The sequence below is a fragment of the Rattus norvegicus genome, chromosome 7 (assembly GCF_021556685.1).
Source record: "Rattus norvegicus strain SHRSP/BbbUtx chromosome 7, alternate assembly SHRSP_T2T, whole genome shotgun sequence".
In the NCBI taxonomy this organism is placed as follows: Eukaryota; Metazoa; Chordata; class Mammalia; order Rodentia; family Muridae; genus Rattus; species Rattus norvegicus.
This window is the reverse complement of record NC_141540.1, coordinates 125,046,698-125,071,022: the sequence shown is the minus strand read 5'-3', so window position 1 is coordinate 125,071,022 and position 24,325 is coordinate 125,046,698. Positions and strand designations below refer to the sequence as shown.

The 24,325-nt window shown below is 49.0% G+C and overlaps 1 long non-coding RNA gene across 1 annotated transcript; it reads right to left on the bottom strand.

Moving 5' to 3' along the window:
• Positions 1–765: 765 nt before the first annotated feature.
• LOC148004906 (uncharacterized) lies at positions 766–13,236 on the bottom strand. The gene is made up of 3 exons (XR_015624906.1): positions 12,706–13,236; positions 9,077–9,178; positions 766–2,425 (listed from the first exon to the last, which is right to left on the bottom strand). It is a non-coding gene; the product is annotated as an uncharacterized LOC148004906 (long non-coding RNA).
• Positions 13,237–24,325: the final 11,089 nt, after the last annotated feature.

Below are 24,325 nucleotides of genomic sequence, written 5' to 3'. Positions count from 1 at the left end.
AACACTTTCTTTTAGAAGTTGCTTTGGTCAATCATAGCAACAGAAAAGTGATAAGACAGGCTGAAAGTGAGACAAGAAGTCTTACAGAGACATAAAATTCCTGAACGTGGGGAAATATGACTAGATGCCCTGAAGCTACAGGAGACATGATGAACGCTAGGTCATAAAAAAACACTAGGTCTCACACACACACACACACACACTCACACACATACACACACACATGAACATACATACACAGACACACACACCACATAAACACCACACATACATGAACATACATACACACAGACACACACATACCACATACACACCATACAAACAGATACACACACACATACACCGTAAAAACAGATACACACACACACACACACACACACACACACACATTTTACCTGATGGAAGATGACAGAGTCAACATCAAGACAAGCAGAGTCTTGGAACACAAAACCCACGGGCAACGCTTGTTTGTAACATACAGAGAACAGAGACACACTGACAGAAGGGAACAAGGGACTCTGCAGGAAAGTGTGAGGGGTGTGGGGAGCACCAACCATGAGGAGCTGTCAGCAGATAGGGGATCAATGATGAGGCTGTGCTGGGACCCCACCGGACTGCCAGGAACAGTTTTACAAGTCCTCCGTAGGCAAGCCCATGAGCGGGGCGACTGTTCTGTACGCTAGAGAAGAGATTCAGAGCTGACTGTTCCATAAAAAGTCAGACCATGTTTATAGCATAAACTGGAGTTCCCTGTCACATCAACTAAGTATTCTGTGTTTAGGTTAAGCTTTTATTAAGAGGGACAACAAGGTACACAGGGTGGTAGCTCATTGCTTGAGAGGCAGAGGAAGAAGAGTCAATCTAGAGTTGGAAACTAGCCTGGTCTACATGAAAAGAGGTGGTGGGGTTGCTGGAGGGAAAGCTGGGTGATAGAGCCCTTTCCTCTCAACAGTGAGACTCTGGAAACAATATGAAAATATATTCAAAAAGGATATGCCCTGTGGTCCAGCACGAACAGAATGGAATTCTGTGTTGGATGGGAACAAATCTGTGTGTGTGTGTGTGTGTGTGTGTGTGTGTGTGTGTGTGTGTGTGTGGTGTGTCCTATCAACAGGGGACAGGCGTAAAGGATGTGTCAGTAACTAATAGGGTTTTCCATCCGGAACGCTCGGTGTGATTTTCACTCTGCAGTGAGGTGGAAGTGGAAGCGATGGTGTGGGTAGGTGCCTCAGTCACTCCTTGGCTTGAGAGACCTCCTTCCGGGTCGAGTAAGACTTTCCAGATCTCAGAACATTTTTCCAGCTTCATCCTGCCGTTCACGACGCAGTTTACCACAGACATGACGCACCTTGAAGTTGACTGGGTTGCTAACGTTCCCTCTGTGACTCGCTCAAGTCTAGACAGTCAACCAAACAGCCCATCTGGCCCTGAGGTGCGGTGCGTGACAGGATCCATGGGGGCACACACGGCTCATAGCCAGCTCGAAATGCCAACATTGTCATCCCCGAGTGCCATCTTGGGAGAGATGTGCCGTGCACCACTGGGTCGTGTTCCATGGTAACAGTCAACAACTTCCAGAGCACCTACAACGGCAAGAAGGCACGATCGATCTCCTGAGCACTTATTACGCTTGTTCTCGATATAATGTGTTTTTGAAAATGTTACTCATTCCTGGAGCATTTTGTTCAGGGTGTGTTGATTATGTATTTTCTCTCTGCTCCTCCTCCAAATCCTCGCTGATCCACCGTCACCTCCTCCTCAGATGTTCTCAACCTCATGCCCTCTCTCTTCTTTAAAAGAAAGGAAAGATCCACTGAGCTGCATATACTCTCTCTCGCATGCGGCGATCCACAGGAGCACGGTTGGCCTACCAGGGTCCAGCGACACCCGGAAAGAAAACCAACTCTCCCTCCCCAGAGGCTACCAAGTGAGTGTCCATAACTCCTCCGCTGAGGGTGGGGCTCTGAGCTCCCTCTCTCCATGTTGGAAAGTTAACTGATCGGTTCGCGTGTGGAGAACACAGCTGCTGTGCATTCATGCGTGCAGAGAACGGTTCCGTCGTGACCGGAAGGCACTACTTCATTTCAATTCTCTCTGACCTCCAGCTCTAATAGTCTTCCCATCCCCCTCTTTCAGGATGGTCCCTGAGCTGCGGGAGCGGGGGAGGGGCGGCAATGGCAGCATCACGTGTTTAACGGGAAGTTCCATTATGAACCTTTGCTGACTCTAATAGCCGACTCGTAAACTCCCTGGGGCGTGCACGTTCCACCATCACAGGCGTCACAGGCTGGCTCAGGCCACCGCTGATGGATGGAGGGGCCTGAAATTCCATGCAACCACTTAGGGGGGATGCACGGAAGGATGTCGTGCAGTGGACTTGAAAGGACCGTCACAGGGAACCGTCAATTAACGAAGCAGAGCAGACCTAAGATGACAAAAAAACACACGGTCGGTCATGTTTTTATAGCACCGTGACCCCTGGTACCTCTCTAAACACATCTGTGAACACTGGTGCATGGCACCATAAACCTCAGAAGAATAAATCAGAGCTCGGTTGGCCCAAGGATGGGCTGGGTGGGAAAGAGAAGTGGGAGCCAAAGAAAACAGAAAAACCGAACCAAAGAGGCTGCCAAGAAAGCAAACCATGCATATGTTAACCCATTTGGCATTTGCGTAAAATCTATGGATGCATTCAGCTTATTTATGTTGCTTAAAAATCCACTTTTCAGCCAAAGCCTCCTCTGGACAGTGGTTTACAGTCGCTCCCTGTGCACTTAGTCATTCCAGTTAAAACTGGGACTTTGCTTTGAAAGGCCCCCAGCATTGCTCAGTGGGAAACTTGGTCCCCAGTGTGACTATGCTATGAAGGGAGGGCTTCCAGAACATGCTTAAATCACAGTAGCTGTACCTTCAGGACTGGACTGATGCCACCACACGCCCTGCCCTTTATCTTCCTCAATTTGAGGGGGCAGAAAGATGCTAGACTCCATCTTGGACTTCCCAACAGCCAGAACTACAAGCACAAAAATTTCTGTTGGTTCTAAAGTATTGGCTGTGGAGAATTCTGTTGAGCCAGCATGACATAGACCAGGCAGTCGCCTGTGGCAAAGCTGTGAGCCATGCTTGCACTTCTGTTGCTCTTGGTTGTGGTGGATATGTCTGGGGCATGGGGGTATGATGGTGTGAGTCTCTACAGGACCTTCCATGGCTGGTGGGTAGTGCCGGCAGCTATGGGATGGAGAACTATAGCTCTCTTCCATGGGTCTCTTTTTATGTTGAGCTCCCTCACATGGTGATGGCTGGATCCTGACAGGGGGTGATGCACCATTTCTACAAGGTCCCATCAGCCTCAGGACCAGTTCAGATTCATGGGGAAGAGATCGGAACTTATGTTTGGGTGAGGAAGTAGTAAGACTGCCCAGGGTAGGCAGTCTGGAAATCACCACAGTCCTCCAGGACCGTGGCCCTCAGCACATACAGAATCGTGGGCTCATTGAGACTGGGATATGGAGGGAACATTAGTGAGAATCCAGTGCAAATACCTCCTTTGGTAATGGGGAAAAAATAGTCTCAAGAGGGAAAGGCAAAATGTGTCCACCACCACACAGAGACAGAGAGTAGACACAGCTAAGCCTACAGACAAAACCTTTGTCATTTTTTTTCTAGTAATTCTTGATGGAATTACTAGTTTTCTTGCCCTTCCCTAGACTACACATATTTACATTCATCCATCCTCCATCCAACCAGCCAACCACCACCCATTGATCATCATCCGCCATCCATCTACCACCCATCTATCATCCATTCCCCATCCAATCATCCATCCATCACTCATCGATCATCCATCCATCCATCCACCATCCATCCATCCATCCATCCATCCATCCACCATCCATCCATCCACCATCCATCCATCCACCATCCATCCACCACCCACTGATCATCATCCACCATCGATCTACCATCCATCTATCATCCATCTATCATCCATTCCCCATCCAATCATCCATCCAACACTCATCGATCATCCATCCATCCACCATCCATCCATCCATCCATCCTTCTCTCCCTCTACCCACCTACCTACCTATCCATCTATCCACATCCATCCATTCACTCACCCACTCACCATCTATCCAACCATATATATTTATGTCTTAGTCACTGTTTTAGTGATGTGAGAGACACTGCAGAGGTTTGAATAGGTTTGGCCCCATAGACTCATGTGTTTGATTGCTTGACCCACAGGGAGTAACACTATTAGGAGGTGTGTCCTTGTTAAAATAGGTGGAGCCTTGTTGGAGGAAATGTATCACTGTGGAGGTGAGCTTTGAGGACTCCTAGTGCTCAAGCTCCACCCAGTGTGGAAGAGAGAGCCCCTTCCTGGCTGCCTTGGGATCAAGAGGTGGAACTCTCAGCCCCTCCAGCACCATGTCTGCCTGGATGCTGCCATGCTTCCCGCCCTAATGATAATGGACTGAACTTCTGAACCTGTAAGCCAGCCCCAATTAAATATTTCCTTTGTAAGAGTTGCCTTGGTTATGATATCTCTTCACAGCAATGAAACCCTAAAACAGGCACTATGACCTGTTATAACTCTTATAAGAGAAAGTATTTAATTTGAGGCTTGCTTACAGTTTCAGAGGTTAGTTCGATATTATTATGTCAGGGAGCATGGTGGCATGCAGGAGACATGGTGCTAAAGTAATTGAGAACTACATCCTGATCCATAGGCAGAGAGAGAGAGAGAGAGAGAGAGAGAGAGAGAGAGAGAGAGAGAGAGACTGGATCTGGTGGTATGGGCTTTTGAAACCTCAAAGTCCACCCCAAGGGTCACACTTCCTCTACAAGATCACACCTCCTAATCCTTCTCAAATAGTGCCACTCTCTGGTGACTGAACATTCAAATATATTCCCAGGGTTTTTTTTTTTATTCCTTTACTTTTATTTTTATGTGCATTGGTGTTTTACCTATGTGTGTATCCATGTCCGATCCCATGGAACTGAAGTTATACACAGTTGTGAGCTGCAATGTGGGTGCTGGGGACTTAACCCTGGTCCTCTGAAAGAGCAGACAGTGCTCTTAACCACTGAGCTATCTCTCCAGCCCATGGGACATTCTTACTCAAACTATACTACCTACCTACATATCTATCTATCTATCTATCTATCTATCTATCTATCTATCTATCTATCCATACTTAAGGACATAGATATTTACACACCTACACACATCTGTCCATCCATCTATCCATCTGCTTATCCATTTATTTGTCTGTGATGATTAATCTTCATTGTCAACCTGATTGGATTTAGAATCAACATGGAAACACACTTAGCCATGTGCATATAAAACATTTCCATGAAGATTTAACTCAGGAGGGAAGGCTTCCTAAATGTAGATGGGACCACCTCTTATGCTGGGGGGTCCTGGACTGAACAAAAAGGAGAAGTTGATCACTCCACAGTCTTTGACTAAGATCAAGTGTAATAAAGAGATCTGAGCACCTGTGTTCATTTCTCTTTGCATCCCGACTGCAGACACACTGTGACCAGCTGCCTCATCTTTCTGCCCTATGCCCTTCCCTCCACGGTGGACTGTGTCCTTGAGCTGTGAGCCAAAAGGAACTCCTCTTGTCTTAAGTTGTTCTTGTCAGGTATGTTAACACCCAATGTGTAAGGTAGCCAATACACTGTACACACGTCCATTTGTACCCATCCACACACCCACCCACATCCCGGGCAGCAGGCTGGATATCAAGGTACTGGCAAAGCTGTGATGTCTGTCTCCTGTGTTTCCTTCAGCCCTTGTTCCTCAGTCCTCGGTTCCCTGGGGGTAAGTCTCCAGCCCCTAACCTTCAGTGACAGTCTTAGAAGTCTGGCTGGGTGGCTTGTGAGTAGCATTACATCACAGCTGAACAGAGAGATTCACCCATGTTCTCATTGATGGACAGGTGAGGAGGGAGCCACCCCAGGAAAGACAGATGCTCCCAAGGTCCTGAGCAAGCACCACACGAGTTAGCATGTTCATGTTTGCCTAGCTTCATTGACACCATTAAAAGCCATAACCGTCAGAATCCAGCATCCTGGTGATGTGGCTCTCACAGGGAAATGCAGGCTTTTCTTCCAGCACGGCACTGGGCACTGTGATAGTCCATTGCCTTGCTTCTTCATAACTAACCTCAGAAGTTGGTCACACTGTCATCTCCTTCTGTGGATGGCAATGCTGAGGGTCAGGAAGATTAGCAATGACACCTATGACAACTAGTGTCATAAAATGCTAGCTGGGCTGGGGATTTAGCTCAGTGGTAGAGCGCTTACCTAGGAAGCGCAAGGCCCTGGGTTCGGTCCCCAGCTCCGAAAAAAAGAACCAAAAAAAAAAAAAAAAAAAAAAAAAAACAACTCCTTAAAAAAAAATAAAAATAAAAAAAAAATAAAATGCTAGCTGGGGTCAGCTGTGCACACACCTTTTTATACACTCCCATCTGTTTACTTAAGATCTCACACACATATAGTGACCGCCCACTGTATGCCCTTGAAGGAGTGGCCACTCCAAAAGTAGAAGATGGGGAAGCAACAATAACTAATTAAATATCGTGCGATGGAAGGTAGTGGGCACTCTGGGAGTAGAGTAAGACAAGAGAGTGCAGTGTGGGGAAGGGCCATGCCCAAATGAAAGCAGGTGAAGGTGTGAGCCCAGTGGGTATCTTGGAGCATGGCAACTCTTAGTTTGGGTTTTACTTTGGTGAACAGACACCGTGACCAAGGCAACTTTGACTTGGGGCTGGCTTACAGGTTCAGAGTTTCAGGCCATTATCATCATGGCAGGAAGCACAGCAAAGTCTAGAAAAGCATGGCACTGGAGGGGTTGAGAGTTCTACATCTTTGTCTTAGTCAGGGTTTCTAGTCCTGCACAAATGTCATGACCAAGAAGCAAGTTGGGGAGGAAAGGGTTTATTCAGCTTACACTTCCACATTGCTGTTCATCACCAAAGGAGGTCAGGACAGGAACTGAAGCAGGTCAGGAAGCAGGAGCTGATGCAGAGGCCATGGAGGGATGTTGCTTACTGGCTTGCTCCCCTGGCTTGCTCAGCCTGCTTTCTTATAGAACACAGAGTGCCCAGGGATGGCACCACCCACAATGAGCCCTCGCATCCTTGATCACTAATTGAGAAAATGCCTTACAGCTGGATCTCTCATGGCGGCATTTCCTCAAGGGAGGCTCCTTTCTCTGTGATAACTCCAGCTTGTGTCAAGTGGACACACAAAACCAGCCAGTACAATCTTCATCCAAAAGAAGCCAGGAGCAGACTGTTCTTAGGTGGATAGGAGGAGCCCACCCCGACAGTGACACACGACCTCCAACAAAGACACACCTCCTCCAGCAAAGCCACATCTCCTAAAAGTGCCTCTCCCTAGGCCAAGCATATTCAAACCACCACAACCACCAAGAAGAGGAATGTCAAGAGGAAAGGTCCTGAGGTGGGGGTGCCTTGCACATTGTCAAGGGAATCTCAAGGTGGGTGCTATTGGTCCATGAAGCAGGGAGGAGAGTCCAGGAGGTCACGTGAGAGGAGACACAGGGAGACCCTGCAGTGGGCTCTGAGGACCTTGTAAAGAACTTCAGCTATACTCTTCTATAAGGCAGGATGGCTCAGGAAGGTTTGGAGACGAGGGATTTATAAGGATTTGGAGTGGTGCGGAAGGGCCAGTGGAGTGGTGGTGGAGAGAGGCAAACGGGTTCTGATGCCTTTGGAAGACAGGTGTGGGCTTTTCTGACAGCCTGGGGCTTGAGTGGGAACCTCGTGGGCTAGCCTGGGCCTCTTAAGCTCTGAAAAGCAGGAAGGTTGGGAGGTGCATCCTGGCCAAGGGCGGGCTTCAAGAGAACACCAACACATTCAAGGTCAGGGGGCCAGTAGGTCTCCAGGGCAGGAAGGGAAGGGACTTAGTGATGGGAACGAATGCTCCTGAAGGCTGGTGTGGGCTGAGGAGTGATGCAGAGCTCCGGCTTAGGGAAAGCTTTCCAAGCACACGGAGGTTAATAAAGAAAGAACTCTGTAATAATAGCATACAACCTGTTCTGAATAATGCACAGAAAGGAAGCAGCCCTGAATGGAAATCTTTGCGTATACAGGTGTACGGCCCCATCTGATGCTTCAAGCAGTTGCCCATGGTCCACAGAAGTGAGCTATGCAGTGTAGAAATACTGCCATCGTTATCCCGAGACAGACCAGCAGTGCTGCTTGTCCTGGGCTGTCACCAGGGTTGTCCTGCCTGCCTGATTCAAGGCACAGGCTCTAATGAAGGAGCAGGACCTACTTAATGCAGCCCTGACCCAGAGCTGTCCCCTTTGAGCAGTCCTGTAGAGACTCTTTCCTCAGGGGCCTGATGGCCAGCTGGGAGCCAAGGCTGTCTCCTTTTGCTGTGTGAATGGAGCCTAACCAGCAGCACCTGAGTGAATGAGTCTTCTCCCCCCTTCCCCACCTCCAGGACAGAGTTCCACTGTGCAGCTCTGGAGGTGTTGGAGCTCACTCTGTAGACCTGGGTGACCTCAAGATCAGAGATCCAGCCTCCTCTCCTTTTGTACACTCCTCAGCTTTGAGCACTCCTCTGGCTAAATTACACTTTGTGTCATTCTATAATTCCTAAGGCAGCTTAGTAGATCCTCTCTATAACGTCCAGTTTTTCCTTCTAGTTTCTTCTATAGCATTCAGATTAATCCCTGCCCACCCCTCCAGGAGCTGAGCATCTTATCACAGAGCTTTGCGGGGAGGTGGGAGTGGGCAGGTAAGAGAGGGAGAGGTGAGGTTCGGGAAACAGAGGCTGAGTGGGCACAGATGTTAGGACACATCTGTCCCCAGCCGGGTGCATAGCAGAGACCGTGCACTGCACTCAGGCTGAAGCCCCAGCTTTGCCAGGGCGTCTCTCATCCAGAGGCCCTCATCGTTCACAGCTCTTCTACCTGCTGCCGATTCCAAAAAGGAGGCCAGCCTCTGTACGTGGGACCTGGCCGCTCGCATGAGGGGGGACACACATGCTTTCAGAATAACATCCTGCCAGCATTCGGACAACCCACCTTCTCATTAATTCCCCAGGAAATAACCAAGCGACTGGCAGATATCCAATTCCCAGAGCAGGAGGTGGCGAGATGTGAGAAGGGAAGAGAGGGCGGCGGGCCCTGCAGGCAGAAACAGTTGTTAGAGATGTCTATTTGTGGCTCTCCGTCTAATGTCTGGAGTCAATAATGACTACTTGCCCTTCCTTCTGCAGCATGTATCTGCACGTTACAAACACTGGGATGCTGTGGTCTCTCGTTTTTTTTTTCGGGAACTACAGGAATGCCTGAGGAAGAATAGGTTGTCACCCAGAGTCTTGAGGGGCAGGAGACATAGATAATTTGTTCCTGTGATACGGGCTGCATGCCACCAGGAGTGGGGAGCTCACTGCTCTCTGCTAGTCTGTTCTGTTGTCAGAGGGACCCAACTTCTGCAGCCGGTAAAATTGCTTTTGAAATCTGTGTACTGCTCTACACCCAGAGTGCCTTGATTGAGACTTACGGGGCTCCTGACCTCAGGAGACTCACGGGAAACCACAGCTGCAAAGGGATCTAGTGGTGGCAGAGAATAAAGGGTGTCTAGAAAAAGAAACGAGCTGTGACAGCTCAGAACTGACAGGCAGAATGCTGGGAGTCAGAGCAAGGAGGGTACAGTATGGACAGAGGGGAGGGGCTCTGACAATGAGCTGGTCCCTCAGAAAGTATGTCTTCCCCCACTCTCCCACCGCCCAGTATTGCTCTGGAGACCCATGTCTTTCTCAGGGTACAGCCCTGCAGAGACCCCCAATCTTGTCCCTCCAGGGTCCTTGTCAAGACTCCATCAAGCTGAATAGTGTCCCTAAAAGATTCGTCCACACTCTATGCCCCAGAAGTTATGATGTAAGCTGTTGGATCTTTGAAGAGGTGGTTGTAAGGAAGCTGTATGTAGACTCACGGACTACTGAGAGAAGATCCCCCAAGTTATCCAGAAGCTTCTATAGCAGCAGGGGGTGTGCAAAGGAATGACAGATAGGTCTCAGTCCAGACTCATTACAAGCCAGGCTCCTGCCAACTCCAACAGGCATCCCTCCTGAGAGAGTGGCAGAGACCTGCCTGTCCCATACGTCCCAGAGGCTTAAGCCAGGGGCTGGCTAAGCCAACAGTGCAGGAAGTGAGGAAAGTGGCCAGGCGAAGTTGGGCAGCCAGTGCCCTTCACCCATGGCGGCCATTGCTGGTCATCTCTGACCAGAAAGAACACTAATAATCGCTTTAAAAATAATATACTTGCTTTTATCTGCATTCGTACTTCGCCTGCATACAGGGCTGTGTGAGGGTGTCGGGTCCTGTGGAACTAGCGTTACAGACAGTTGTGAACTGCTGGGAATTGAACCTGGGTCCTTGAGAAGAGCAGTCAATGCTCTTACCCACTGAGACACTTTTCCAGCCCCCTCACTAATAATCTTAAATTGCTTTTCAAAGTGGTACTGAGGAAGCAGGGGGAAAAGATCCAATTCACCAGAGCATCTGAAACCCAAAGAGGATAATGTCAGTGTCCCTGCTGCAAATGCAGCCCAGTGCCACCAAGGAGAACCTGCCTTGGTTACTCCATGACTGGCTGGGGTTTTGTAATTTATTTGCAGTACTAGGGTCTGAGCCCAGGGCCTCCATCTCGTGTGCTTTCTTTTGTGATAAAACGATGGCCAAAAGCAACCACCTTGGAGAGGAAAGGTTGTTCATCATAGTCATCATCATCATCATCATCGTCGTCGTCGTCGTCATTGTCATCGTCATCGTCGTCATCACCATTATCATCGTTTGGGTTACACATCTTCATCACAGTTCAACTTTGAAGAAGTCAGGGCAGGATCCCAGAGGAAGGAGTTGAATCAGAAACCATGGAGTCATTCTGCTTACCAGCTTGCTCAAGCCTGATTTCCTATACAGTCCAAGTCTATCTGTCCAGGCAGTGCCACTCATAGAGACCTGGACCCTCCCACATCAATCATTTTGGTTGTGAGCCTAGCCTTTAACGGCTGAGCCATCTCTCCAGCCCTCACATCAATCATTAATCAAGAAAATGACCCAGAGACTTGTGAGAGGCATTTTCTCAACTGATCTCCCCTCCTCCCAGATGACCCTTGCTGTGTCAAGCTGACAGAAAACCAGCCAGTGCAGCCTCAAGGACCACAGTGTGTGTAACCAATGCTCATTGCTACAAACCCTGCCTTTTTCTTTTGTCTCTGTTTTGAGACAGGGTTTCATTACGTCCTCAGGAAGGACTTGAACATGAGACCCTCCTTCCTACCTCAGCCTGTCCAGTAGCTAACACTACAGGCCTACACAGCCAGACCACCACGGGTTGGCTTCTAGTATTCCACCGTTCAGACAGCTACCCTCTTACCTTGGCTGCTTTTTTAAAATCGAACACTTCCTCTGCAGCTGTGAATTATTTTGAACAGTGCAGAATTGTTCACCTATTAAGCTTCTGCTGTTAAATTACATCCACAAAAGCGTTCATTTCAAAACAAAGAGTTTTCTTCTATAAAACACATTGATTAAAATGTCCCCCTGAGAAAGGATTCAGACTCTTATGAAATGTGTACGAGTGCCTAGTGACAGACCAGTTGCTGGCTCGATTGGGGAGCCTCTCTTCTTGGTGCAGTTGTCTCAAAGCGGGGGCTGTGTGGCCTCAGCTGAGGGTGGAGGGGCTTGTTCCCACAAGGGTGGGCAGCCTACAGAAACCCAGACTCCGATCAGCCTCTTGGGTGTTGAGGATCCAGGCTTTGTGGATGTAAAGACTTTTTTGAGATTCATTTCGTTATCTGACACTACTGAGATCAGCTCCCTGCACAGAGTCATCCTGTCTCGGCTACCGCTCCCTGGGAAGCTGGGAGTGCTTAAGACTCCCCTTTCTAGTTTGACTTTTGTTTATTGGTTTTGTTTAGGAGTTTTGAGGGTCTTGCTGTAAAGCCCTGGCTAGCCTGGAACTTGCTATGTAACCCAGGTTGGCCTCAAATTTGTGGCAATCCTCTTGTCTTTGCCTTGAGTGCTAGAATTACCAAGCCCAGCCTAGTTTATGGGCACATGCCTATGCATGTGCCAGTGCGTGCAAGTGTGCATTCGTGCATGTGTGCATGAATGTGTGCATTCGTGTGTGTGTGTGTGTGTGTGTGTGTGTGTGTGTGTGTGTGTGTGGTGTGCCTGTGTTCTAGTGTGTGTGGTATCCAGGGGGCAGTCTCGGATGCTATCTCTCAATCACCCTCTACCTCTACCTCAGTTTCTGAGACAGGGTCTCACCAATTGGGCTAGATTTGCTAGAGAGTAAGTGCCTGTCTCTCCTCTCCAAAGTTCAGAGCCCTGGGATTGCAGGTGTTTGCCACAGCACCTCGTTTTTACAAGAGTGTGGGGACCGAACTCAGATCTTGGGCAGAGAACACATTATTAAATCAGCCATCTCCCCAGACCCCCTTCTTTGTGCTTTACAACAGCAAAGTTAGTGTTTGGGACAGAGGTCTGAGCCACACAATGTGGAGGAGACCCAGTGGGCAGGCAAATGAGGGCAGGAGCAGAGACAGGGGCGATGAAGGAGAGAGCCAAGGACCCACCAAGACCTGGAAAGTGCCTGGACCAGATTCCCTCAAGGATTCCAGGAGCCCTGGCCCAGTGCACACCTGAATTGCAGCCGCCAACCTTCAGAGCTGTGAGCGAAGCCAGTCATGTTCTACGAAGCTGTCCAGCTTGTTCGCGCACCTGAGCCTCAGCACCAGAGGTTTTGCCTAGCATTGGCAAGACCCAGGTTTCATCTCCAACACTAAGAAAAAAAAAAAACAGAAAACGGAAAACAGAAAAAGCCTGCTAACAAGACCAGTGCTCTGCAAACATTAGCATGAAGAGTGATTGGTTCAGCACAAAACCAAGCATCTCTCTGCCTGGCCTTCCTGCTGCTAACACCAAAAGTTCCCCTCATCTGATTCCCTCAGAAATCTCAGCCTTGCCCCCACGCCTGTCATGCATGATTCCCTAGTTCAGCCTGTCAGTCTGTGGCCTGGAGACTACACATCCTGGCGAATGTGTATGTATGCACTCCTGGTATGTACGGACCAAAGGGGATTGGAAACACATAGCCAAGAGCAGGCCACAGTGGGTGTGTGGGCAGCAAGCACTAATGTTTCTTGTCCACCTTCCCACCACGCCATCACTACTCTGTATGTTACACCAAACCCAGGGTATGTCTGCCTGAGGTTGATGTTCCTCCTGTGTGATTTTACTCTTTCTCACAGAGGCTGCTTGACCAACATCTAGCTAAGCGTGTCTGAAGCATTTTACTCTCGAGTAAGGAGTTCCTTAGAGGCATTCGGAAATCCAGGGGCAAGATGACCTTTGTTACCCTGCATAGCTAAAGTCTATCTGGGCAGCAGGCACAGCTCGCCTTCTCCCCCAGTGCCTGAGAGAATGGGAACCCTGTCTGTTCCTGGAAATTAAACAGCCTAGAACTTCCCAGCATCTGGCACAGCTCCCTCTGGGCACGGCATGCTGACCCATAGACGCTTTCAAATCAGAGCTCTGAGGAAACCCGGGTCCAACACACTCTCTCAGTTTACTCAGGGAAGGACTAAGCTGGTACCTAGGGGTGACAGCATGACCCACTCTGCTGTCTACCGAGCCCAGTGGGGCCCCATCTCCCACTGGACCTCAGGCCACCTCAGCTACCCGGGTCCTCATTTCTTGGTGATCCTTTAGCTCTGGGCTTTTGGATGGCATGGCCAGTGGGAAAAGATTCATGGCACCAGTTATAAAATACTCAAGAGCCACATGGAAGCTTGAGGACATGGCCTCCAAGACTACTGTTGCTTGAGCCTCTCCCGATCATCGGAGAACCCAAGCATCCATCAGAACCAGGCTCATCTGCATCTCACTTATTTCATCTCTATTGAGTAGGACTTCACTGGGCTACATCAGATTGCAAGGGAGTCTGGGTAATGTAGTCCAGCACAAGCCCAGTGGGAGGAAGGGGCTTGGTAAGCATCCAGGTTGTCTGGGGCATGGCTGCTGGTGGAAATGGAGAATGTAGCCAAGGCTGGCTGTGGTCTTTGTCTAGTTCTTTATCCATCACTTTGGCTCCCTTCTGGCTGTTTAACCCAAGTGGAGAGGAAAATTCCCATTTTTCACACAAGGCAACTCCGGTTCAGAGAGAGGCCATGGTTTACCCAAGAGCACATGGCTGTTAAGAGATCTGGTTGGAGATGGAGCCCAGCCTTCCAATCATACACCACTGCCTCTCCCTCTAGACAGAGGGAGGGGGGAGGATAAAACAGTGAACTCTGTCATCCCTGTTTTCTTGGCTAAGCTAAGGAGCCCACAAGTCAAGACCAGGGCTCAGGGAAGTGTTAGGAGTTAGTTATAGCTTTAACACAAGCATGGTGGGGAGCCAGGGTTGCCAAAAGTTGGGGACTGGGAGGCAAGGCAGCAGGCCCAGATCTGCCTGACCTGGAAGATTTTTTTTAATTGGGTATTTCTTATTTACATTTCAAATGTTATTCCCTTTTCCGGTTTCCTGTCCATAAGCTCCCTAACCCTTCCCCCTCCCCTTCGATAAGGGTGTTCCCCTCCTCATCTACCCCCCTTTACTGCTTCTCCCCGCCACAAGCCCCTACACTGGGGGTCCAACCTTGCAGGACCAAGAGCTTCTCCTTCCATTGATGCCCAGCAAGGTCGTCCTTTGCTACATATGCAGTTGGAGCCATGCTGACCTGGAAGATTCAAGAGGTCACCACCAGTGTGTCTTCCAGGTATTTATACAATGCCACCTGCGAGTCCACAGGCAAGACTCAGACAAGGATACTGTCTTATGGTTTTATTGAAATGAGCAGACACCATAGCCAAGGCAACACTTATAAGGACAGCATTGAATTGGGGCTGGCTTAGAGGTTCAGAGGTTCAGTCCATTATCATCAAGGCAAGAGCATGGCAGCATCCAGGCAGGCATGGTGCAGGAGGAGCTGAGTTCTACATCTTCATGTGAAGGCTGCTAGCAGAATACTGGCCTCCAGGCAGCTAGGATGAGAGTCTTAAAGCCCACCCCCACAGTGACACACTTCCTTCACCAAGGCCACACCTCCTAATAGTGCCACACCCTGGGCCAAACGTTCTCAAATCACCACAGATACATAGAATGCTTCTCAGTTCCTGGCTCTAAATGCCAACTGTGAACGAGATCCCTGGCCAGATACCTCACGTCACTGCAAGCTCACTGGGATGGAGGAGGGGACCCTCAGCCCTGTCTTTTAGAAAAGAGGTGGTGGTAGCAGTGGCCAGGAGGAAGAGGAGGATGGTGATGTTGGCAGTGTATTGATGAAGCTGATGATGACAGTGAAGATGGTGATGCTGGTGATGATGATGGTGGTGGTGGTGATAATGGTGGTGGTGGTGGTGGTGATGATGGTGGTGGTGGTGATGATAATGGTGTTGGTGATGGTGATGCTGGTGATGATGATGGTGATGATGGTGGTGGTGATGATGACGATGACGATGGTGATCATCTGGTATTGATGGTAACAGAGATGATGGTAGTGATGGTGATTGTGGCAGTAAAGATAATGGTGCAGTGACTGTGATGCTGCCAGTGGTGATGATGGTGATGATGGTGGTGGTGGTGGTGATGATGGTGATGATGGTGGTGATGACGACGATGATGATCATCTGGTATTGATGGTAACAGAGATGATGGTAGTGATGGTGATTGTGGTAGTAAAGATAATGGTGCAGTGACTGTGATGCTGCCAGTGGTGATGACGGTGCTCATGGTATCATGTAATACTTTATTGAGTGACATGTCTACTCATACTTCCAGCTCCTTAGATAGATTCTCTTAGTAACTTTCACTAAAATCTCATGAAGGTTTGACTCCTTCTTGCTCCCACTTAACAGACAAGGACTCCACTATCTAGGGACTTAGGGATCTATCCAGATTCTCCTGCAGGGAAAAGATGTATTCAGGGACCACATGGCAGACGCCGGCCCAGACGTTGCGTCCAAGCCAGCATGACAAGCAATGGGCCTTGACCTCCCCACTCCACAATCTCTCTACACCTGCTCCAAGCCTCGCACAAGAAAGTACACACCGGGAGGCCTATCGATCAGTGCAGACGTGAGGGCTCTTGGGTGGTGAATCTCCTTTTTGGTGTTGTCAATCTGTATGAAAGGCGTGTGGGTGAATGAAAGAATTCTGGCACTTGTTGGCCAGCCTGGAGCCAATGGGTCAAGCCTTGGAAAACTCATTTCTGGGTATTCTCCTTGTCTGTTCTCCACATACCCAGGCCTCCTCACAATCTGTGACCCCCGCTGATGGAGAGGACCGGGATGCTTCCTGGGCTGTCCCTGCCATGCAGCTGGTGAGGACCCCTGGAGTTCTGAAATGGAATGAGCTGCAGGCCCTCCACCAGACTTATAAGGAAAGGAGACAGAGGCTGTGGGGGGAAGGGCAGCTTTGATCCATAGCCAAAAGAGTGGGGAGTGGGCAACACTTCTCTAGACAAGCTGTTCCTCACCAGCTGACTTCGGTAAAAAGAAATAAAAATCACTAACACCATCTGTTCCCAGAGCGGGGCTGCTTTGGGGCTGGGGGCTCCCCAGGCTCCTGTGGCCAGACCCAGTTTCAGAAGCTGAGACAGCTGCCCCTAGATTATTTTGGGAAGCGGCTCAACTCGGAGGCACCCCGGCCTTCGAGGCATTTCCCATCACTCATGAAGCTGTCTGCATGCCCCACCAGGGCTGCCAGCTCCTCTAGTTCTGGATGTCTTCCCATTCAGCCCACTATAATTATCCTGCTTCTAACTTCTTCTCCAACAGCAGTTGCAACTGGAGTCAGATTTCACGTCATGGAGGAGGAGGGAACAGCGGCTGGACAGTGGAACAGGCCTGGGAAGGGTTTTTTCTCCCGTCAGCCTCCTGTGGGGCCACTTCTCCCATGCACCCCTAACACCCCATTCCCTCAGGGGATAGTGTCTCTCTGGCTGGGTAGCATGAAGCCTCTTGAGCAGAAATGACATCAGCCTAGAGAGAGCTTGGGGATGTCAGGCACTAACCAAGCAAGCGAAGCCTGAGAGAGGCACAAGGGAGACTAGACTATGAGTCAGCAGCTCCCGAGGTGCCCAGAGGCTAGACAAGGGTGAGAGCAGCTTTCACAGAGGCCAGGATCCTGAAACAAGATCACTGGGGCTGTGGTAGGATTGAAGTTAGCGGAGACAAGGCAGGGAGACAAGTGACCTAGACTTCAGGATGCAAGAAGACAGAGTATGAGCTGAAGAGAAGCACAGGTTTTAGTGCCCAGGTTGGAAAGAATGGACCACAGATCTCAAGTATCATGACATTAGAAGGGTAGATCAAAGAGAGCAAAACAGGGCGGCCAGAGGCAGAGTCAGGACAGAAAGCCCTGATTTGGAGGTGAGGAGTTTGAACGGCACCCATCAGAGTAGCCAGGCTCTGGATAGTAAAGACAAATTGAGTCAAAAAGAAGCAGCCTGGTAGCTGCCCAGAGCTGAGGGAAGGAGGCAGAGTTATTACCCATTAAGGATGGTTTCTGTGTGGAAAGAAATCCGGAGAGGGTGATGGTCCTTCAGTCACATGATTGAACCCAGCACTGCTGAGCCACATGGAGACCCATCATGGAGATGACCCGGATGTTAAAGCCATGACCTCACAAGCATAAGGACCTCCGTTCAAACCTGCCTTAGGGTTCCCATTGCTGTGGTAAAACACCAGGACCAAAAGCATCTTGAGAAAGAAAGGGTTTGTTTCCATTTAGGGCTTATCGGTCATCATTCAGGGAAGCCAAGGCAGGAGCCCAAGAACTGAAGCAGAATTCATAGAGGGACAGAGCTTACCTGCTCACTCCCTGTGGCTTGCTCAGCCTGCACCCAGCATTGCCCACAGTAAGTTGTGCCTCCAATATCAATCATCATTAAGAAAATGCACCACAGGCTTCACCACAGGCTGCTCTGGTGGGTGTATTTTCTCAACTGAGGTTCCCTCTTCCCGAGGACTCTAGCTTGTGTCAAATTGACCAAACTATCCAGCCCAGAGCCCCAAGAATCCACTTTCGAAAGGCTGGTGTGGTGATGGGCATTTATAACACTGGCACTGAGGAATAGAGACAGGTGGATCTCTAGTTTCACTGACCGGCCAGCCAAGTCTACCTGTTGAGACCCAGGCCATTAAAAGACTGTCTAGCCAGGTGGTAATGGTGCAGGCCTTCGATCCCAGCACTGGAGAGACAGAGGCAGGTAGATCTCTGAGTTTGAGACCAGCCTAGTCTACTGAGGGAGCTCCAGGACAGCCAGGGCTACACAGAGAAACCCTGTCTTGAAAAATAAACTAACAAAAGCAACAGTAACAACAAAAGAAGATTCTGTCTAAAAGAATTAAATAAAAAGTTAGAAAGAAAACAGCAACTGAAGAAAGATACCCAGGAATGTCCTTAGACGCTCATAAGCACAGGCACATGAGAAGAAACTCAGAGCTGAGCTGGAGCAGTGCCCTTGTGGGGGAGGGGTGGGAACTGTAGAGAACGGAGGACCCAACCAACAGCCCCTCCTCCAGGAAAGCGGAAGTGGTGAAGTCTGCAGCAGGAAGTCAGGACCCAGATAGAGGAATGGGGATTAGAGTTTGAAATCACCATGTCCCCCATAGTCTGTAGGGCCCCATAATCTGTGGGAACTGCAGGGAGAGGCCTGAGGCCGGCAAACACTGCCCTTCGTCACATGGGTCAGGGGAGAGATCTCCCTGGAGTGTTCGGCTGGGAACAGAAGGCATGCAGACCCGGCGCAGTCTCAGAGCTCAGGCAGCCCAACCTCCAATCACAGGGAGGGTGCTTAGGTCAGCATTACCTCAGTGGTGAGGACAGTGTCCTCTTGACCCACCAAGCAGGCTCCTGTTCTGCCTCCTAAGACCAGATGAAGGTGAAGGTGTGACTTGGGGGTGGGGTACTTCCCTGGCCAGTGCTGTGCTTACGATCAACCCCCAGAGCCCATTGTGCTTGCGACCAGACCCCACAGCCCAGAGGCTTGCTAACCACTATTTTTACTCTCACGGGCCCCAAGAAATATTGTAAAAGAAACTCAGTGCTCAGTGACATAAAATCCATGATGTACATTTTTGCTGGGCGTGCAATTTTGTTTGACAAGACAGCCATAAATCATAATCAGAAGAATCGATCAAAGGGAAGAAGCCCAGAAATATCCCAGATGACAGATCAGTAGACGGAAGTGTTTAAACACACGTATAAATAGGCCTCGGGTGCAACGGAGGTAGAAGGAAGTGTGAGCATGGTGAGAACTGGGGGATATTTTAAATGACCTAAATGGATTCCCGAGACGATAGAGCTCAACGTCTCAGGTTGGATAAAACGGGGATAAAAGCGGAGGTGACTAGGACGGATCAATGGACTTTAAAACAGGAGAAAGCGTGAGACACCGGAAGGCTGCAAAGAGCTACAGCACAGATGGAGCGCTGGCCCAGCGGGTGTGTGCGAGCCCCTGCCTTTGTTCCCCAGCACTGGAAATAAAAGGAAAACCAAAAATACAGCATCCAAGTGTGACAAGGTCCAAAGCTACTCAACCTGGCATTGAGGAAGAATCGGGGGGAAGGTGACAGAAAACAATTGTTTGCAGAAATAATGGCCAAAGCCCTCCCGGATTTCATAGCCCCACAGAACCAAAATTCTCCACAGACTCAAAACACAAGACAAATGTACAAACTCACGCCAAGACTCTTCAGGGTCCCATGACTAAAAAAACAGAATAAATTGAAAATCACATAAAACAGGCAAGTAGAAAAAGAGACAGCCAACAAACCAGAGAGGAGGAATGGCCGCCTTCTTGCTGTGAAATTTATAAGCTGGAAGACACCATAAGAAAGTCCTGCAAGAACAATTTAAAGAAAGAGAAGCAGGACAGAATGATAGAGGGCACAGAGGTGAAAATAAATACTAAACAAACAAACAAACGAATGGAGAGACGGTTCTTCTAAAGGACCCGAGTTCTGTTCTCAGCATCTCAGTAGGACAGCTCACAAGAGCCTGTAAATCCTGCTCCAGGGGATTTGGCGCCCTCTTCTGGCTGTCACAAGCACTGCAGGCACACAGGCATACATCCCGTAGTTGAAAATTAAGTAAACCTTAAACATAAATAAAAAGAGAAAAAGAAAACCCTGTCCATTTGAAGTTTCATACACAGAGATCTGTTTTTTTTCAGACACACCAGAAGAGGGAGTCAGATCCCATTACAGATGGTTGTGAGCACAATGTGGTTGCTGGGACTTGAACTCAGGACCTCTGGAAGAACAGTCAGTGCTCTTAACCACTAAGCCATCTCTCCAACCCTAAGATCTGTTTCTTTAAAGTGAACCCATTCCCGAAGGTACAGACTCCCTGCCACTCTGGTAAAGGCTGAAAAAAGCTGCTCACCTCTGGGCTGAGTTTGTCCCCTGAAGCCTGCAGGCTAGAAACATAATACACCCCCACATGCAGGTGCTGGAAGAGGAACTATATGAAGCTTCAGGTCACCAGGGTCCACCTCCATGAGTACATGCAGCTCAAAGCTGCCTCTCCAAGGTCCATCCCGCTTTTCCTTCTACTATGAGATGAGAGCCAGGAGTGTAGCCCCTTCATCCTGGATTCCCCAGCCTTGAGAATTGTTAAGAGGCAAACCTTTGTTCTTTATAAATCTTCCAACCTCAAGTATCCTGTGATCGCAGCAGAAAAGGACTAGACACCACCACACTTGGCATTTTTATAAGGGCCTGGAAACCTTGCAATTACAAAGCCCATATCTAGCAACTGTGTCATCCTCACATTTCCAAGTTAGGGGGGGGTGACATGAAATGGTCTCAGGTCACTGGGGTTATAAATCCCATAGCAAGTGTTCTTATCGAAGGCCCAGGAAGGGAGTCCAGAGAAAGGAATAGAGGGTGAGAGTTGAGGATAAGCAGGCAGATCTCTGTGAGTTTGAAGCCAGACTGGTCTATATCATGAGTTCCACAATAGTCAGGACTAAATAGTGAGACCTTGGAGAGTGTGGGGGGGGGGGAGAGGAGGAGGAGGAAGAAGAAAAAGAAAAGTAGGCAGGCAAGAAGAAGAAACAAATGGCTGTGGGCTAGAAATGCAGGCAGCTACCAGGAGATGAAAAAGATATCCTCCCTGGTTACAGCCCTACAGGCACCTTAACTCCAGACTTCCAGCATTTAGAACCATGGGAGCACGGCAGCCGTAGGAGAATGGCATAGATTTACACCAGAGATGCGCCAAGAACAAGAAAGTTCCTCACACCTGTAACTCCGGCTCTATAGGATCCAACCCCTTAGCTGGACCTTGCGGGCACCTGCACTCAGGTTCGTATATGCATGCACAGACTTAAAAATGAATCTTTAAAAAGCGTGAATGGAATGGCCACCATAATCAAAGCGGGGTGTTCAGGACCAGGCATGATGGCGCATAGCAGTAATGCCAGCACACAGAGGCAGAATCAGGCGACCAGCCATGCAAGGTCTTCCTGGGTTACATAGTGAGGCCAGAGGCCAGCCTGGGATACACGCCATCTGTGGTAGATGGTCTCAGTTGTCAACTTGACTACATCTGGAATTAACTAAAACCCAAACGGCTGGGCACTCCTATGGGGGGTCTTTTCTTACTTAAATCGTTTTAAGAGGGAAGACCCACTTCTAATCGGGATCTTTGAGATAAGGAGATATACCTTCAATCCCGATCTATTGAGGTGAGAAGAGCCACCTTTTAACCCAGGCCACACCTCTGGTAGCAGCCGATGTAGAAGATGCTGAAGAAGGAAGCTTGCTCTCTGGCTGCCTTCCCTTGCTCTCACTCTCGCTAGCAAGTTCACTCCTTGAAGCATTAGAGCCTGTTTCTTCAGGATTCTGGTATATACTGATGACCAGCCGAGCTATCCAGCCTTATGGACTGAACAGCTACTGGACCCTTGGATGCTCCGTTTGCAGGCAGCCACTGTTGCCCTGGTTGGATCAAAGCCTCTAAGCCATTCTAATAAATGCCCTTCCCCTTTCTACACACGCACACACACACACACACACGCACACACACACATATGCACACACACATACATGCACACACATATATATGGAGAGAGACACGCATACATATAGACTACATATATTTATGTAACTGTATATACATATGTATGTGTATATATATGGAGAGAGAGAGAGAAAGAGAGAGAGAGGGAGAGAGAGAGAGAGAGAGAGAGAGAGAGAGAGAGAGAGAGAGATTCATTTTATAAGTTCTGTTTCTCTAGAGAAGCCTGACTAATACAAGATCACACTAGGAGTCTGTGGGCAACAGAGTGGATTATTGTTTTTTTATTCTTTTTTTTTTTTTTCCGGAGCTGGGGACTGAACCCAGGGCCTTGCGCTTGCTAGGCAAGCGCTCTACCACTGAGCAAAATCCCCAACCCCGGATTATTGTTTTTTAAACGAGGACTTGAAGTTGGGAGGTAAAGAGATAGGGGAGGAGTTGGGTGAATATGATCAAAATACATTATATGAAATTCTCAAAGTACTAATAAAATATTTTAAATTACAACAGGGTAAAGGAGGGACGGAGAAGAGGGTGGAGAGGAGATGAAGAAGGGTGAGAGGTTGGGGGGAAAGGAGATGAAGGAGCAAAGGGTGACAGGTGGAGGGGAGGTCCCCAACTTAGTGACCCAGCTTCCCAAAGTCCTAAGCCATCAGTCATCCCCCACTTGACTGAAGGGTCAGCACAACTCCAGTCAAAATCTCAAAGCTCTTTTAAAAATAGAGAAGGACAAATTGATCCCAAGTTTATATCGAGATCGAATGAATTCAAAGGGCTCTCAAGATTCAACACTGCTTCTCAAAGAGAGAACAGAGCCGGGGAACCCACTGCTTGGCTTCATGACTTCATGGACCCAGTAGTAAGGACACTGGCGCTGGCACCGTGGTGCACACTGCACACATGATGAGCACGGCCCATGGAAAATGCATGGCAAACTGATTTTGCACCGAGCCACCGGGGAGAATTGGTGGGCAAAGGGAAGTCTTTACAACAAATTGGGCTGGAATGAGGAGGTACCCGCCGGGGAAAATTACAGTTCACCCTTTGCCCTCGGTGTAAGGATTAACTCAGAATGCATCCAACACTACATATGAAGCTTAAAGTGCAGTAATTTTTCTATACCAGGAGGGAGAAAGGCAAATGGGGCTAGATAGCTCTGTGGCTAAAAGTGCTTACTGCTCTTCCAGAGGGTCAGACTCCATCCCGGCCCCCACATCAGGCCGGGAACCCCAGTCCCAGGGGATCCAACGTGCAATTATTTTTTATGGCAAATTACTTAAGCAATTTACCAAGGATGATACAGGGGTGGGAAAGAGAAGTCACTGCCTGAGATGCATGCTGCCCCTCGCCCACCTGTGCTATGTGGAGGCAAGTTTACCGTGATAAGATTTAGATGACGCCATGGTGTGGGGGGCAATGGCAGGGTGGTGACCTCTCTCTCTCCTCTCTGACAGACACCAACCCACCCTACCCACACCCTCCTCATGAAGACAAAAGACGAGCATCTCTGAGCCCGGACGAGGGTTCTTGACAGCCACCATAGGAGCATCTGCCAGTCCCTCCATAGTGCAAGCCCCAGCCACCACAACTGTGGGACAGACTACCAGTGATTTAAACTGCCCAGTCTGTTGGGAATTTTATTACAGTATCCAGAACTGACTAATATGGATTCTCAAAAGTGTTAGTCATTAGAGGAAAAACAGTGAAAATCAAAAACACTGTGGACACCACCAGCCCACCCTCTTGAGTGGCGGACATTGAAAAGATAGATGATGGCAAGTGCTCGCAAGATACAGAGTAAGGGAGCCCTTGGGCACCCCAGGTGGGGCTGAAGACAGTACATTGACTTCCAAAAACCCTTTTGTTTGGTTTCAGACCCTGCAACAAGGGGCTGAGGTGCATATTTTACACACCAAAACAGGCCTGGCCTCTAGGTTCTCCCAGCATCCCTCAGTCCCTACCTGTTCCCAACCCTAAACTTTCGATCCCAGTATATATAACCTAGATGATTTGGTCTCCCTGCTCTCCCCCTCCCCACTTCCTTCCCATGGTGGCTTCCCTGGCTTCTTTCACTGAGGGCTAGTGAACGTGCCTGTCTGAAAGCAGCTTCCCAATAAACCTGTGTGTGTGTGTACATATATATGTATCTACATATGTATGTACATACATACACACATACACATACATATATA